The sequence below is a fragment of the Balaenoptera physalus genome, assembly GCF_965194825.1.
Source record: "Balaenoptera physalus genome assembly, chromosome: 8".
Classification (NCBI taxonomy): Eukaryota; Metazoa; Chordata; class Mammalia; order Artiodactyla; family Balaenopteridae; genus Balaenoptera; species Balaenoptera physalus.
The window spans coordinates 111,898,847-111,912,675 of record NC_138887.1 but is presented as its reverse complement, the minus strand read 5'-3'; the positions used below and the strand labels follow the sequence as shown (position 1 = coordinate 111,912,675).

At 45.0% G+C, this 13,829-nt stretch overlaps 1 gene segment (V, D, J or C); it reads right to left on the bottom strand.

Moving 5' to 3' along the window:
* Positions 1-9: 9 nt before the first annotated feature.
* Positions 10-9,576, bottom strand: LOC309665956 (T cell receptor beta variable 10-3-like). The segment is given in 2 exons: positions 9,118-9,576; positions 10-3,817 (listed from the first exon to the last, which is right to left on the bottom strand).
* Between the last annotated feature and the right edge of the window lie 4,253 nt (positions 9,577-13,829).

The following is a 13,829-nucleotide window of genomic DNA, read 5'->3' as shown; positions in this document are numbered from 1 at the left end:
TAGCAGACTCAAACTATTGTATATAGAAAGGATAAACAACACGGTCCTACTGTATAGCACAGGAAACTATATTCAATATCTTGTAATAAACCATAATGGAAAACAACATGAAAAAGAACATACATATATAACTGAATCACTTTGCTGTACACCAGAAACTAATACAACATTGTAAATCAACTATGCTTCAATAAATAAATACATACATAAATAATTTAATTAATTAGTTAATTAATTAAATACAAAAAAACCCCGATCTGCTTCTCCATCCAAAACCAATGCCTCCCGATGGCCAGTGGTTCGGGGTCACTGAGGCCCTTCATCCAATGGCCCAGGGAGCCTGGTGCAACTTGTACACTATTTGCACTAGAACTGGGGCTGACACCAGGCAGTGTTTGTGAAGGTAGGTCCTCCCGGCTCCTTCTGTTCCTCCTGTTTCCTCATTATGCTAATACATACTGTCCAACTACAACTTGGGATAAATACTACTTTTCCTCCATTTACACTCAGTCAACTTCCCAAAGTTTGTGAGTGTTTGGCTATCCTTTAGAACACTCAGCCTCTCTTGACACAGAGAAAATGGTCCTGTGCGGCTGTTATATAAAGACAGTGAAAGGAACCTAAGTAATTTGAGTATTTTGGTAATTTATCCAGAAGTGCTGTTGTCAGAGTATATCCCACAAAATGTTCTCTGATATAGCTGTAATTTTCTTTTATTTATTTTATTTTTGGCTGTGTTGGGTCTTCGTCGCTGCACGCAGGCTTTTCTCTGGTTGCGGCGAGCGGGGGCTACTCTTCGTTGCGGTGCGCGGGCTTCTCATTGCGGTGGCTTCTCTTGCTGCGGAACATGGGCTCTAGGCACGTAGGTTTCAGTAGTTAATGCACACGGGCTCAGTAGTTATGGCTCGCAGGGTCTAGAGTGCAGGCTCAGTAGTTGTAGCGCACGGGCTTAGTTGTTCCGCGGCATGTGGGATATTCCCAGACCAGGGCTCGAACCTGTGTCCCCTGCATTGGCAGGCGGATTCTTAACCACTGTGCCACCAGGGAAGCCCTGTAATTTTCTTTTGTAGTGTAAGAGAGTTTCCAGTAATCGGTACCTTTACTCAAATTTCAGACTATCACTCTTTTGAAAATTTTCCAGTCTGGTAAGTTTGAGGTCGTAACTTACTGTTTCAGTTTGCAATAGTTTGATTCTAAGTAAGGTTGCGAATGTATTCACATGTTTAGTGAGAATTCATGTTACCTAGAATTACCTAGATTAAGTACTGCCATTTTTACTGGGTCATCTTTTCCTTATTAAGTAATAAGAATTATTTATTCATTTTCAATACTAACTCTAATAGACAAGGTCAGCTATGCTACAGAAAATAAAGCAAACCCTAAAATCCCAGTGGTTTAACTCTAGAACATTCTATTCCCCATGACCATGAAGTCTAGTGTGGCATGAACAGCTTCTTTCTGTGGTTGTCCACCAAATTATGATCCGGGGAGCCAGGCTGCTTCCACAGTTTAATTAGCCAGCCTCTACTGGGGACCTTCCAAGTTCCCCAAAGCATGGCAAAAGAGAGTTGAAGCCTGCCCATGCAGAAAGAAGCTAATACAGCAGATCTGAGACTGCTGTGTCTGGAAAGCCTGCTTGCAAGTCTGGCCTTTGGCTGGCATCTGGGAACTTGGCTGGTGAACAGCTATCTATATTGATAGAAAGTTTTCTTGAGAAGAGTATTTCACGGTGCCTGGACCACTGGTGTGAACGACATAGTTTACGCTGAACACTGGACTTCCTTCTGGGAGACTAGATTTTCCATTCGTGATAGGCAGTGGGTGCCTATGGGATCAGCTCCCAGTAAAACCTTGGGCACTGAGTCCTCGGTGGGCTCCCTTGGCAGAAATATCATACCCACGTTGCTGCATTTTTCTTGCTGGGGGAAGTGTGAGCTCTGTGTGAGCCCTCCCAGGAGGAAGAGAGCGTAAGGAAGCCTGTGTACGGATAGATTCTTCCAGACTCCATGTCTTTTCCCCTTACGATCTGCCACTGAATATCTCCTTGGTCACTAATAAATCTTAGCCATGACTACAACTCTATGCCATATCCCGTGAGTCCTTTTAGCAAATCTCCAAATGGGAGGATAGTTGGAGACCCCACCACAGTGCCACAGAACGTTATAAAGGGCACAGCTTGAAACTGGCTTACATAATTTTCACGCACATCCCATTGCTCAGGACCTAGTCTTAGGTTCCCAACCCTCCAACTATAGTGATGTTGGAATCACATCGGAGCCACAGAAATTTGGTGAGCACGAACGGTCTCTGTCACACTGATTCTTTATCATCTGTCTGCAGTCTTCATGTCTTTTCTCAGTCTGTGGCTTACCTTTTCATTTTTTACAGTGTGTTCTGATGTACAAGAGTTTAATTGAATGCAACTCACATTATAAATATTTTCTTTGTAGTTTGTGTTCTTTTGTGTCTCCATTAAAAAAAAAAAAAAAACCCTTCCTCAGATGAATGCCCCAGAATATTTTTTTCTTAATTTCTCCTAGTAAAATTTAATTTTGCTCTTCACAATTAAGATTAAGTATACCTGAAATAGATTTTCATGTAAAGAATGAAGTAGAGAGTTAGAAAGAAGAGGGAGGGATATATATTTAGTGAGAGAGAAATAGCCTATAGAAATAGCCTTAGGATGGCAAAGAACATGGCACAGAAGAGGAAAAAACTAAATGTGGATGCATGTGGCTGGAGCAGGGAAAGTCAGGGGAAACTTGTGCAAGACGATGGTGAGGGACAGACAGAAGGCAAACATTATAGGACCTTGTAGGGCTATTGCCCAGTAGAAGAAAGGCAGCCAGGAGCAGAGACCATGTGAGTGAAAATTTCTTTTTTTCTTTAATATGTATTTATTTACTTCTGGCTGAGTCGTGTCTTGGTTGCAGCATGTGGGATCTTTCGTTACGGCGCATGGGCTCTCTAGCTGTGGCGCACAGGCTTAGTTGCTCCGTGGCATGTGGGATCTTAGTTCTCCGACCAGAGATTGAACCCGTGTCCCTTGCATTAGAAGGCAGATTCTTAACCTCTGGACCACCAGGGAAGTCCCAGTGAGTGAAGGTTTCTGACTTGTAAGGTGAAGGATAGTAGAGGATGGGGTAGGCAGTAGATGAAGACGTCACAAAGCTCACAGGGGAGAGAAGGATGTGGGCCTTCGAGATTATCAAGGTGATCTTCATGTGTCTCAACTAAAGATGCGTTTTCCTTTCTGCAAGCAGAGGGGACCTCAGAAGAGAGAACTAGCTAGCTATAGTGTTGAGTTGACCTGCAGTCAGGCTAAGACTGGCATGGGGCAGACTTCAGCACTGAGAGTCACACTGCCCACTGCCGTCCAGCCCCCATGCTGGCAAGAACTCTGTGCCTTTGATGGAGACAGGGGCTTCTGAGGGTTTGGGCCAGACCTCACGTGTGCAGGCGACCCTCAGTCTTTCTAACTACGCTTTATGTGCAGAGAGGAAGCAGCTGTGCAGTGCTGTGGAGTCACTGCTGGCACAGAAGTACACAGATGTCCGGGAGGGGATAACAGACTCCAGGGTCAGGGGGAAATCCTCTGTTTTTGATCTCGAGACGTTGTACCCGTCAGGGATTTCTCCTTTCTCAATGATGCCAACACCATAGGAGTAATGGATCAGCCTCAGCCCATGTCCCAGGTCTTGTCGGTACCAGTACATATAGTCATAGTTATCAGTCTGGTGACATTCCAGAGTCACTGTCTCTCCTGTCACCGTGATCTTGTATCTTGGTTCCTGGGTGATCCTCGCCTCCACAGGTCCTGTAATAGACAGAGCTGATGTCATCCCAAGAGGAAGGCTAGTATTGAGGTCTTGAGAATTCCAGGGACGGGAGCCCACCTGTACTCACCTGCCCACAGGAGATAAAGAGTCACGCAGAAGAAGAGCCTGGTGACCCTTTCTGGTCCTGGACAGAAGCTCATGTCATCCAGTTTTGTTTTGGGGAAACAGAACTTGGGCTCTTGGGAAATCCTTGGCCGTCCAGTGGTTAGGACTCAGCACTTTCACTGCCGTGGTTGCCTGGGCTCGATCCCTGGTCCGGGAACTAAGCTCCCACAAGCCTCGAGGCCCGGCCAAAACAAAGACTTGGGCTCTCAGTAACTCAGTGATGTCACTGTCCTTGACACATGCTTGAGCTGCAGAGCTCAGCTGCCACAGCCCTTCCCACAAGAACAAGTCAATAATACATATAAAGTTGAACAGCTCAGAACAGGAAGAATTAGTAAGTCTGCTTTAAAAAGAAATCTTATGTCTCTACGCTTTTTCCCTGCCTTTTAGTAAGGAAATTTTTTCTTCTCTGCATAATAAAATTCCTTATTTGGACACTGTTAAAATTTTTCATATTTCTGTAGACTAAGAAATATTCTCATGGCAGTCCTGGTACTTTTGTGACTTCTCTGCTCAAAATTTTACTAGTTTTTTTCCCTTTGCCTAAACTCTGGATAATTGACTATCAGCCAACAGTGATCTTTTCATTTAAAAAGAACTACCTGATATCCAGAATGTTTTCAGTCTCAAGGTCAAAGTCATTGGAATTTGAAGAATTGTTTACATTGGGAGCCCCACTATCCGTGCTCAGGTCTCTATATCCTTGGGGGTAAGAGTCCTCCCTTTTTTTCCGAGGAGGCCATGGAGGACTAGACCACTTACCCCCGTGACCGTGCTTTCTGTGAAAAAGAAAGCAGGCGCATTAGCAATGAGGATGAGAGACCCATCCAGAGGTACACGTGCGTGATGCCTCCAGGGTCACAGGGAAATGTTCTGTCTCCATTTGGAAGGTCTCATACACACCAAATGAGAGAATATTGATTGAATCATATTTTATTATATTGAATCATAAATTGCTGTAGTGCAAGACTTACAGCTAGACAATATCAGGGCATACTGTCATTTCAAACATAGGTCATGTGAGTGTATGTGGCTCCCCTATTTCTGTGATTATATATCTCCATGTTATCTGGATGGGTAATTCCTATAATCACACAATAGTGAGAAAGGATATGGAATCCAAAATCAGAGACAAGAAGGAGGCTGACGTAGCACTGCATGGAAATGCTTGTGACTGGGGTCTGGCAAACTTGGGGAAGGCCTTTCCCATCTATGCCCAGGACCCACGTTGTCCCAGGGACCAAGAGCCTCACAGCAAAGCAGCCTACTAACTATGGCTGGGTGTGTGCAAAAAAAGGGAGTTTTTCAGCGAGGACTCACATTCTTTGGGGTAGGGTGCATGGAGTCCTAGGAAGCTGAGGATTGTTCTCATGCTAAGGTATGATCTACCTATAATATTAATATTCTCAACGATACTCTAATTTTTTTTAGGGAAATAAGTATTTACCAGGAATATTTCCTTTATATTTTTAAATTAATTAATTATCAAGTCACAAATTCGGTGTTGCTGAAAACATACACCTCATCTAGAAGCTTTGTCTGTTTTTTGGCTTTTAGTTTTTTTTTGTTTGTTTTCTTTGTTTTTGCACTGGTGTTTCTAGGTACCTGGAACAGTCTAGAACAGTATCTACACACAGTAAGTAGTGAAGAATAGACTGGCCATGAAGTCAGTGAAGAATAAAATAACTTCAGGCCTTCTCAGTTGCACAGAAACTTTCCAAGACTTTAACATTTTTTTTCTATTCTCTTTTTCAAAGAACACCCTAACATTTGATAAGGTTTAGGCCACACCAGAACCTGGATCTACTCTGCCTTCAATAAGTGTTTGTTGAATGACTGAAGAAAAAAAAGATTATCCGAGTCCAGGCCGACTCTACGTTCGTAAACATAACTCTAGTCTATTCAGTTGCAAATATCAATAGGTTCAGAGCTTTAAGGGAGCAGAGACCATGTAAGTCTGTTGGGAATTCAAAATGAACCAAACTGAATTGAGAAAGGTTCATTCATATATGTTATGTAAGACTTTTTGAATGACTGAATGGCAGTATGAAGAAAAGAAAAATGGTGGTCTCTTCCAAAGAGAAGGGTCTTCTTTTTTATTTATTTATTTATTTATTTATTTTATTTTTGGCTGCGTTGGGTCTTCGTTGCTGTGCGCGGGCTTTCTCTAGTTGCGGTGAGCGGGGGCTACTCTTTGTTGTGGTGCATGGCTTCTCGTTGCGGTGGCTTCTTTTGTTGCAGAGCACAGGCTCTAGGCACGTGGGCTTCAGTAGTTGTGGCACGCGGGCTCAGTAGTTGTGGCTCGTGGGCTTAGTTGTTCTGCAGCACGTGGGATTTTCCCGGACCAGGGCTCAAACCTGTGTCCCCTGCATTGGCAGGCGGATTCTTAACCACTGGGTCATCAAGGAAGCCCGAGAAGGGTCTTCTGATGTGACATCATTCCATCACTGTCAGAGAGCAGGGAGAATGAAGCGGGGAAGGAGAAAACCAGGATAAGGCGCCACAGTGAAATTGTGCTGGGGCAACGGAGATGGATTCCTTTGGGACCTTCTGAGAAGCCCAGGATATGCCTCTCTGAACTATCTCTGAATGCTGACTCTGGAGCTTTTGTCCCCTGGTTCCTGGCCCACAAGGAGCTTTAGCACCCCTTCAGCTCTGGCTGCCCTGTGTACAGGCCAAGGGGGCTCCTATGACATCACAGAAGACCCTGGGGCAGAAAGCAGAGGGAACCCCAGCATGCATGTGAAGGGGAGCTGTCAGCATGGGGCAAATGGACGTAGGCTTGCACATAACCCTTAACCGCAGTCAAGGATGAAATCAGAGGTGGGCTGAGGATGTGATGGAAAGCCCTAGAGGCTCCTTGATGGCCGCTCTTCAAGTGAAAGTGTCCCTTCCTCTAGCAGATCTTTCGTGTGACTACTAATGGCTTGGAAGCCGGAATTTTCTGGAAGCACCACACCTTCTTGCATATCAGACTTAATATCAAACAGGAAGGGCTGATCTGAGTCCCATTTTCATTTTCCCTTAAGAGGCAACTCTTTGTGGTTAGTTTCACATAATAAATTATCAGACAACTGTATTTGCATTTCAGATGACTTTGCGTCTGGAACACAGGTGACTCAGGCAAAAGTAATCTGTGCCTGCCTTTGATCCCAGAATTGAACACAGTCAGTAATTGTGCTAGACCACAGTTGTGTCAGAGAGTTAACAGGGAACTAAGATTTCTTAAGCCTGTACTTTGTATTACGCAATTTGTTTCATTTTCTTGCATAAAATCTCGCAAAACAGGTATCATTGGTCTCAGTTTACAAATGGGAAAACTCAGCCAGATCTTTTCCAAGTCACCAGCTCAAGGCAGGTCGGAATAGTCCAAGGCAAAACAGACCAAGGTTTCTGAAGTCAGAACTCTTTTCTCTTTAGCCTCCCAGGTGAAAGATGTTGTGATGATAACTTGTGTCAGAGTCAGTGTTTCTGAAAGGGACTTTTGGGTCAATGTTCCGATTCTGAAGATGTCCACCTCTACCAAAACGCAGAAGGGGATCCAAAGCGTGGGTGGGTTTGAGACCCAGTTCTAAGATTTGTTAGCTGTGCCTGCTTTAGCAAGTTATCTAAACTCTCCAGCAATCAGTTTTTTCACCTGTAACGTGGATACAGCGCTCTATCTCACGTGGTTCTTAAGAAAACTAATCGAAATAACGTACTTAAGTATATGGCACAGAGAAAATGAACGACAAATAAAGGAATTTTCTATAACTTCACCTAAAAAGGGTAGAATGAAAGCAGTCTGCGTTCACTAGTAAACTTGTGCCCACCGTCTGTGAATGGCTACACCGTGCATTTAATAGCTGTGACCCTCAGCTGTTTTCTGCAGTTACTGACCTGGGCAGAAGTAGTAATTTCACATTTTTTGATTGAAAGTGGTCAGACTGAGAGAAAGCTGCAGACTTCGGGGACCCGCCCTCCTCCAAACCCACAATGGGATATCATGGTCCCACCCCATATCGAACTATGACAGGACAAACACATTCCCTGGCTTGAAGTCATAGGTCCTAGAAGCTGGCGGGCTGTAAGCTTATAGTAACAACACACCATGCTGTGTGACCTTCCACTACAGCTCAGCCAGTCTTGAGATGGAGGAGACAGTGCTCTGCTACATCTTATTGACCAAGGCCCGGGAAACCCCATGGAATTTTAGGAGAATACTGATTTTGGAAGCATCAAGATGTAGGTTGGGTCCTGCCTCTGATACTTTAGATAGAAAATATTTGGAAAGTCCATGACCGCCAGCTTGCTGTCTATTATACGGTGTACTGAGAACTTTCCTATCTACAGAGTGGACATACCCGTGCCTATCTTACATTAAAACACAGAGTGAATACCTCCGCTCTGGCACAGAGGAGGAGCTCCTGTTCTTTGCTAGGACCTGTGAGAATATTCAGGGAACCTGGGCCCTGAACAGTCAGGAGTGCTCTGGCTTGAGCTCAGCAGGGCGGAGAGCGTGTTAGAAAAGAACTAGAAACATCCCTGGAACTTAGCTAAGGCCCCCCTCCCTCTCCGCATTGTATGTGAAGCTGGGCCAGGAAGGGTGGTGTACAGAAAGCCAGGAACTCTGCAGGGCTATGCTAAGCTGCAGACACAGAGGTGCGAGGCTGAGTCCCCCAGCTCCGAGGAGCTCACGTTCAGCTCAGAGGTGTGGTCACTGAATTGCTGAGCTGAGACGTGATCAGGGATGTTTCCTTTGTCTCTCTGTGACTTTTCATAATACTAAGGAGGGCGGGGGGCCCTGTCCCAGAGCCCGCTACTACCAGTGTACACTGCTGTGTCCAGAGATCGGAGAGCAGTTCAGAACGGTCTCCCGCCACTGCCTCTGATTAGGTACCTTGTGACTGGATGATTCCAGCATCCACTGAGCCCGTGGAGGAAGGAGAAAGAAGCTGGATACCTAGCACAGGAAGGGGTCTGATACTAGCAACAGTCAAAGCTTTGGGGTCCAGGGCTGTCCCACCCGAGCTCAGGACTCATCTGCCCCAGGAGACAATGGGCCACACAGCCAAGAAGCCGAGTGCCCCAGGCGACTCAGGCAGTATGAAACTGGTCTTCTCCCTACTCAGGGCTCTGGTTTCCAGGGTGAGAGAGCAGATGTTTGATCCTCCCTTTTCTCTGGAGGGCTTACCTGTGATGTCACTGTTCTGATGTCCCTGTCCTTGTGGGCTCCCGCAGGCGCCCTGCATCCCCAGACAGGCTCAGCCGATCCAGGCCTTCCCACCCTGTCTAGTCACCCATGCAGCAGGTGGGGCTGGCTGTGCTGAGCTAGGCTGCGCAGGGCTGGGCCAGGTGATCAACCCTCACTGCTTCTCTATTGCCCCAGGGCAGGAGCTCCTTTCTCTACACCTGCCTTGGATTACCCAGGCTGCCCCACTGAAGCCCCATCACACTCTTCACTAAATGTAGCCTCCCAGAGACGCCTTTACTCCCTGCCAGGCGACGTTCACGGTTCCCCGCTGGGACAAACACACCTGCATGTTTGTTAATGCGAGAAGACGGTGATGAGCTCTTCAAATGCCAACACTGACTCTGATTCATCAAATAATCTCCCCGACGCAGGGACCAAGCCAGGACTCTCTCGCCCTTAACCCCGCCCCCTCCTCCTCTCCCTCCCCCTCTCCCTCCGCCTCCCGGACGCTGCTGACAGAGGCTCGCTCAGTGGATCCACAGTGCCCTCAAGTGGCCAGTTGTGCGGTAGCGCAGTTGCTAGAGCCCAGGCAGGCCGAGTACTGCCTAAATTACGATCGAAATCCGGATCCACCAGGGCATACAGGGCACAGGTCTTGCTGATTTGCTCTTTATCTGTCTCGGGCTCACCCTTAGCACGTGGTAGTGAGGGAGGCCTGAAGTAAAGATTTTTCCAAGAGGGAATAAAAATTCTAAACCTTATCAATTAGGGTTCTAGGAAAGAGGATACGGGCCAGTTGCCAGTTGCCCTGGGAAGGGGTGGGACGTCGGGCAAAGCTTTCTCTTTAACCAAAGATAATTCCTGGAGAGACTGACAGTGGAGTTCTATCAGCCAAAACATCTTCCAAGCAGCCAGGGAAAGAAGCCCATCAAGTCCTTGAAGAGGAAACTGCCTCCTTACATATTTTCTCTTATCTGAATATCCTGTTCAAATTTTTTATTTATTTATTTATTTTATTTATTTATTTTTGGCTGCATTGGGTCATTGTATTGGGTTTTAGTATCTTTTGACAAACACAATTTTTAAAATTTTGATAAAGAATAATTTAATTCTTTTTAAAATTAGAACATTTTTCATCCTCCTAGAAATCTTTGCCTACTACAAGGTCATGAAGAGAATCTGCTGTGTTTTCTTTTAGACTTTATACTTCAGAAGCTTTATAGATCATTGGAAATGTTGCTGCAACTCATATTAATTTTTGTTTTTGGCAAGGCGCAGCAAGCCTTCTCTGTAAAGAGTCAGATAGTAAATATGTTTGGTTTTGTGCACGCCATGCAGTTTCTGCCAGAACCACTCAACTCTGCCATTGCAGTGCAAAAGCAGCCAGAGGCAATACGGAGATGATTGAGCTTAGTTTTATTCCAACAAAACTTTACTTACGGATACTGAAATCTGAATTTTGTATAATTATCACCTGGCACAAAATGTTATTCTTTTTATTTTTTAACCATTTAAAAATGTAAAAACCATTGTTAGCTTCTCGGCCATATACAAACAGGCAGAGGCCATATTTGGCCTCTGGGCCTTAGTTTGCCAACTCCTGGTTCATGGACTGAGATAAAAATTGAGATGCATTATTTTTCCACATGGATATATATTTTTTTCCAGCACCATTTGTTGAAAAGATTATTTTTCCCCTCTTTATGCTACTTTTAGTGTTTGACCTAGGGATTACAATGTGCATCTTTAACTTATCATGGTCTATCAGTGAAAATGTTCTATTAACCATAGGTTTTCCATAAATGCTTTTTATTAGGAAGTTTCCAGTTATTCCTAATTTGCTAATTTTTTTTTTATCAGGAATGGATGTTGGACTTTATCAAAATTTTTTTGAGCATCTATAGAGATGATCATATGGTTTTCCCTTTATAGTATTTGATATGATAAATTGTAAAGCTATAGTAAATAAAGCAGTGTGCTATTTGTGTAAGAACTGGCAAAACAGACTAACACATACACAATGACTGATACATGACAAAAGTGAGATCACAAAGCGGTGAGGAAAGTATTACTCTTCAACAAATAATATTGGGTCAATTGGATAACTATAAGGAAAACCATAACCTGACCTCTTCCTCATTTCATATACAAAGAACTCCAGTTGAATTACAGATCTTAATGTAAAAGTTTAAAATATAAAGAATTTAGAAGGAAATATAAGAAAACATGATCATTTTGAAATAGGCAAAGATTTCCTAAACTAGACACCAAAATACAAACCAAAGAGGGGGGAAAATGGACTGATTTTTGGATTAAGAAGTTCTCCTTATCAAAGGACACAACTAAGAGAGTGAAAAAGTAACCCAAAGAGTGTGTGTGTGCATGTGTGTGTGTTCATGTGCGTGTGTGCCAGTTGAAAGGCTCATATACCTTGACAGGAGTGTAAATTGGAAACCTCAAAGAATCCTGAATGCATGATATAACTCTTATTGCAGTCTTCTTTGAATTACTCCCCTTTAACACCTTCTCTAGTGGGGTTACCTTTTATGAAAGCCAAACTGAGTTTCTATTTAAAAAATAGAGAAGAAAATTAGACACAAAATGACAGCAGGATTGTCAAGAAATAAAAAAGCAATATATGGACGTACATTAGCGTGCATTATTGTGGATGACAGTTCCCTGTGGATAATTTATTTCAGTGGCAGCTGTTGCTAAGGATTCTAATTTATTTATTTTTAAGGTTGGTAGCTACAGATGACCTTAACAGTGTTCTGCATTGGCTGGCCCACATCTGGGCATTGTGTGGTCTGAGTTGGTGACATTCAGTATGAGGAGTTTATTATAAATGTGCTGAAACTAAATAGTCTTACAAGAGGATACTTCACTCTACCTGAGACTATGGTCTGATATTCCATCCCAATTATAGAATCTTGAACTGTATGAAGGAATCTCAGAAACCCAGATGCTCTAATCTTTCAAAGGTTATTTTCCGACTTCCTACTATCAGAACAGCTGAAGCCCCAAATCCACTTATTCCCCCTGCTGAGGGAAGAGTGGGGTAAGTCCTTTATATGGGGATTTCTGGGAACTTTACAAACATGGGTGTTTGTAAACAGGAAGGAGGTGACCGTGCCACGCCATGGCTAAGCTGCTGGCACAGAGATACACGGCCGTGTCCCCAGGCTCTGCCCCCTGGATCTTCAGATGCGAGTACGAGCCCTCAGGCCTCTCAGCGGTGAACCAATCACTAGGCATCCCCGATGCGTCTGGTGCATCTTTTCTCTGAAAATAAGTCAGAAACTCCGGGCCCTGCCCCAGCATCTGTCAGTACCAGTAAAAGACTTGGTGACCAGAAATTGGGTCACACCTGACAACTACAGCCTGGCCCCTCCCTGTGACCCTGTGCCTGGGGGACTGGGACACTCCAGCTCCTGTGTGACCTGTGGGGACAGTAAGGAAGAAGATAAATGTAATCATCACACACACACACACACACACACACACAGAACTGCTTGGTTTGCTGAGGACTCACCTGTCCCCAGGAGACAGAAGGTCGCCCAGCAGAGGAGCCTGGAGCCCATGGCAGGGTCAGGGCGGCAGTGGGAGGTTCACCGGCTCAGGGTCCTTGTGAGCATGAGCAGAGGGGGAGGGGCGTCCATGTCCCCACAGGGCAGTTCCCATGGTGACATCACTGAGCCTCCGGATTAATTAATTAAGTAAGTATATCTAAGATGCCTGCAATGCGGAGATGCACCATTCTATTATGTACCATTAAGAAAAAAATGACTGTCAGTCATGATCAGAAACATTAAAAGGTGAAAACTTGTGAGGCATAGAATTAATGAAAAATGGAAATTCAGAAGTGGGTTTAAATAGGCACTGACTCTGTTAGGCTCCTTTCTGTCACCCCAGTGTCCCGGGCCCTGAATCCCAACTCCCTACCTGGCCTTCGTGCTTCTCTCCTTCTTTTCTCATCATCAGCTGGACATTTCCACCTGGATGCTTCAACAGCACTTCACATTTGAGGTAGGAAATGCTGATTTTATCAACTCCAGCTGAGCCTCCTATTTCTTTTTTTTTTTTTTTTTAATTTTATTTATTTATCTATTTATTCATTTATTTTTGGCTGAGTTGGGTCCTTTGTTGCTGCGCGCTGGCTCTCTCTAGTTGCGGCGAGCGGGGGCCACTCTTCGTTGTGGTGCGCGGGCTTCTCATTGCGGTGGCTTCTCTTGTTGTGGAGCACGGGCTCTAGGCGCGCGGGCCTCAGCAGTTGTGGCACGTGGGCTCAGCATTTGCGGCTCGCGGGCTCCACAGCTCAGGCTCAGCAGCTGTGGCGCACGGGCTTAGTTGCTCCGCGGCATGTGGGATCCTCCCAGACCAGGGCTCGAACCCGTGTCCCCTGCACTAGCAGGCGGATTCCCAACCACTGCGCCACCAGGGAAGCCCTGAGCCTCCTATTTCTGACCTCGTTCCTGCATTCGCCTGGTCCTATGCATGATCTGGGCAGGAGTGGGCTATGTGTGTGTGTTGGGGTGGGGTGGATGGTGGAATCGCCACGTCTTTGTCCCAAAGGCAGTCTGAACTCACAGCTCTGGGCAAGGGATGAAACGGCGCCTCTGGTGTGTACCGATCTAAGTTCAAATCTTCTAGTAATTCTGGAGGTTAAAACAAAAACAGTTCCCTTTATTAATTCATGAATCTCCATACAGTTT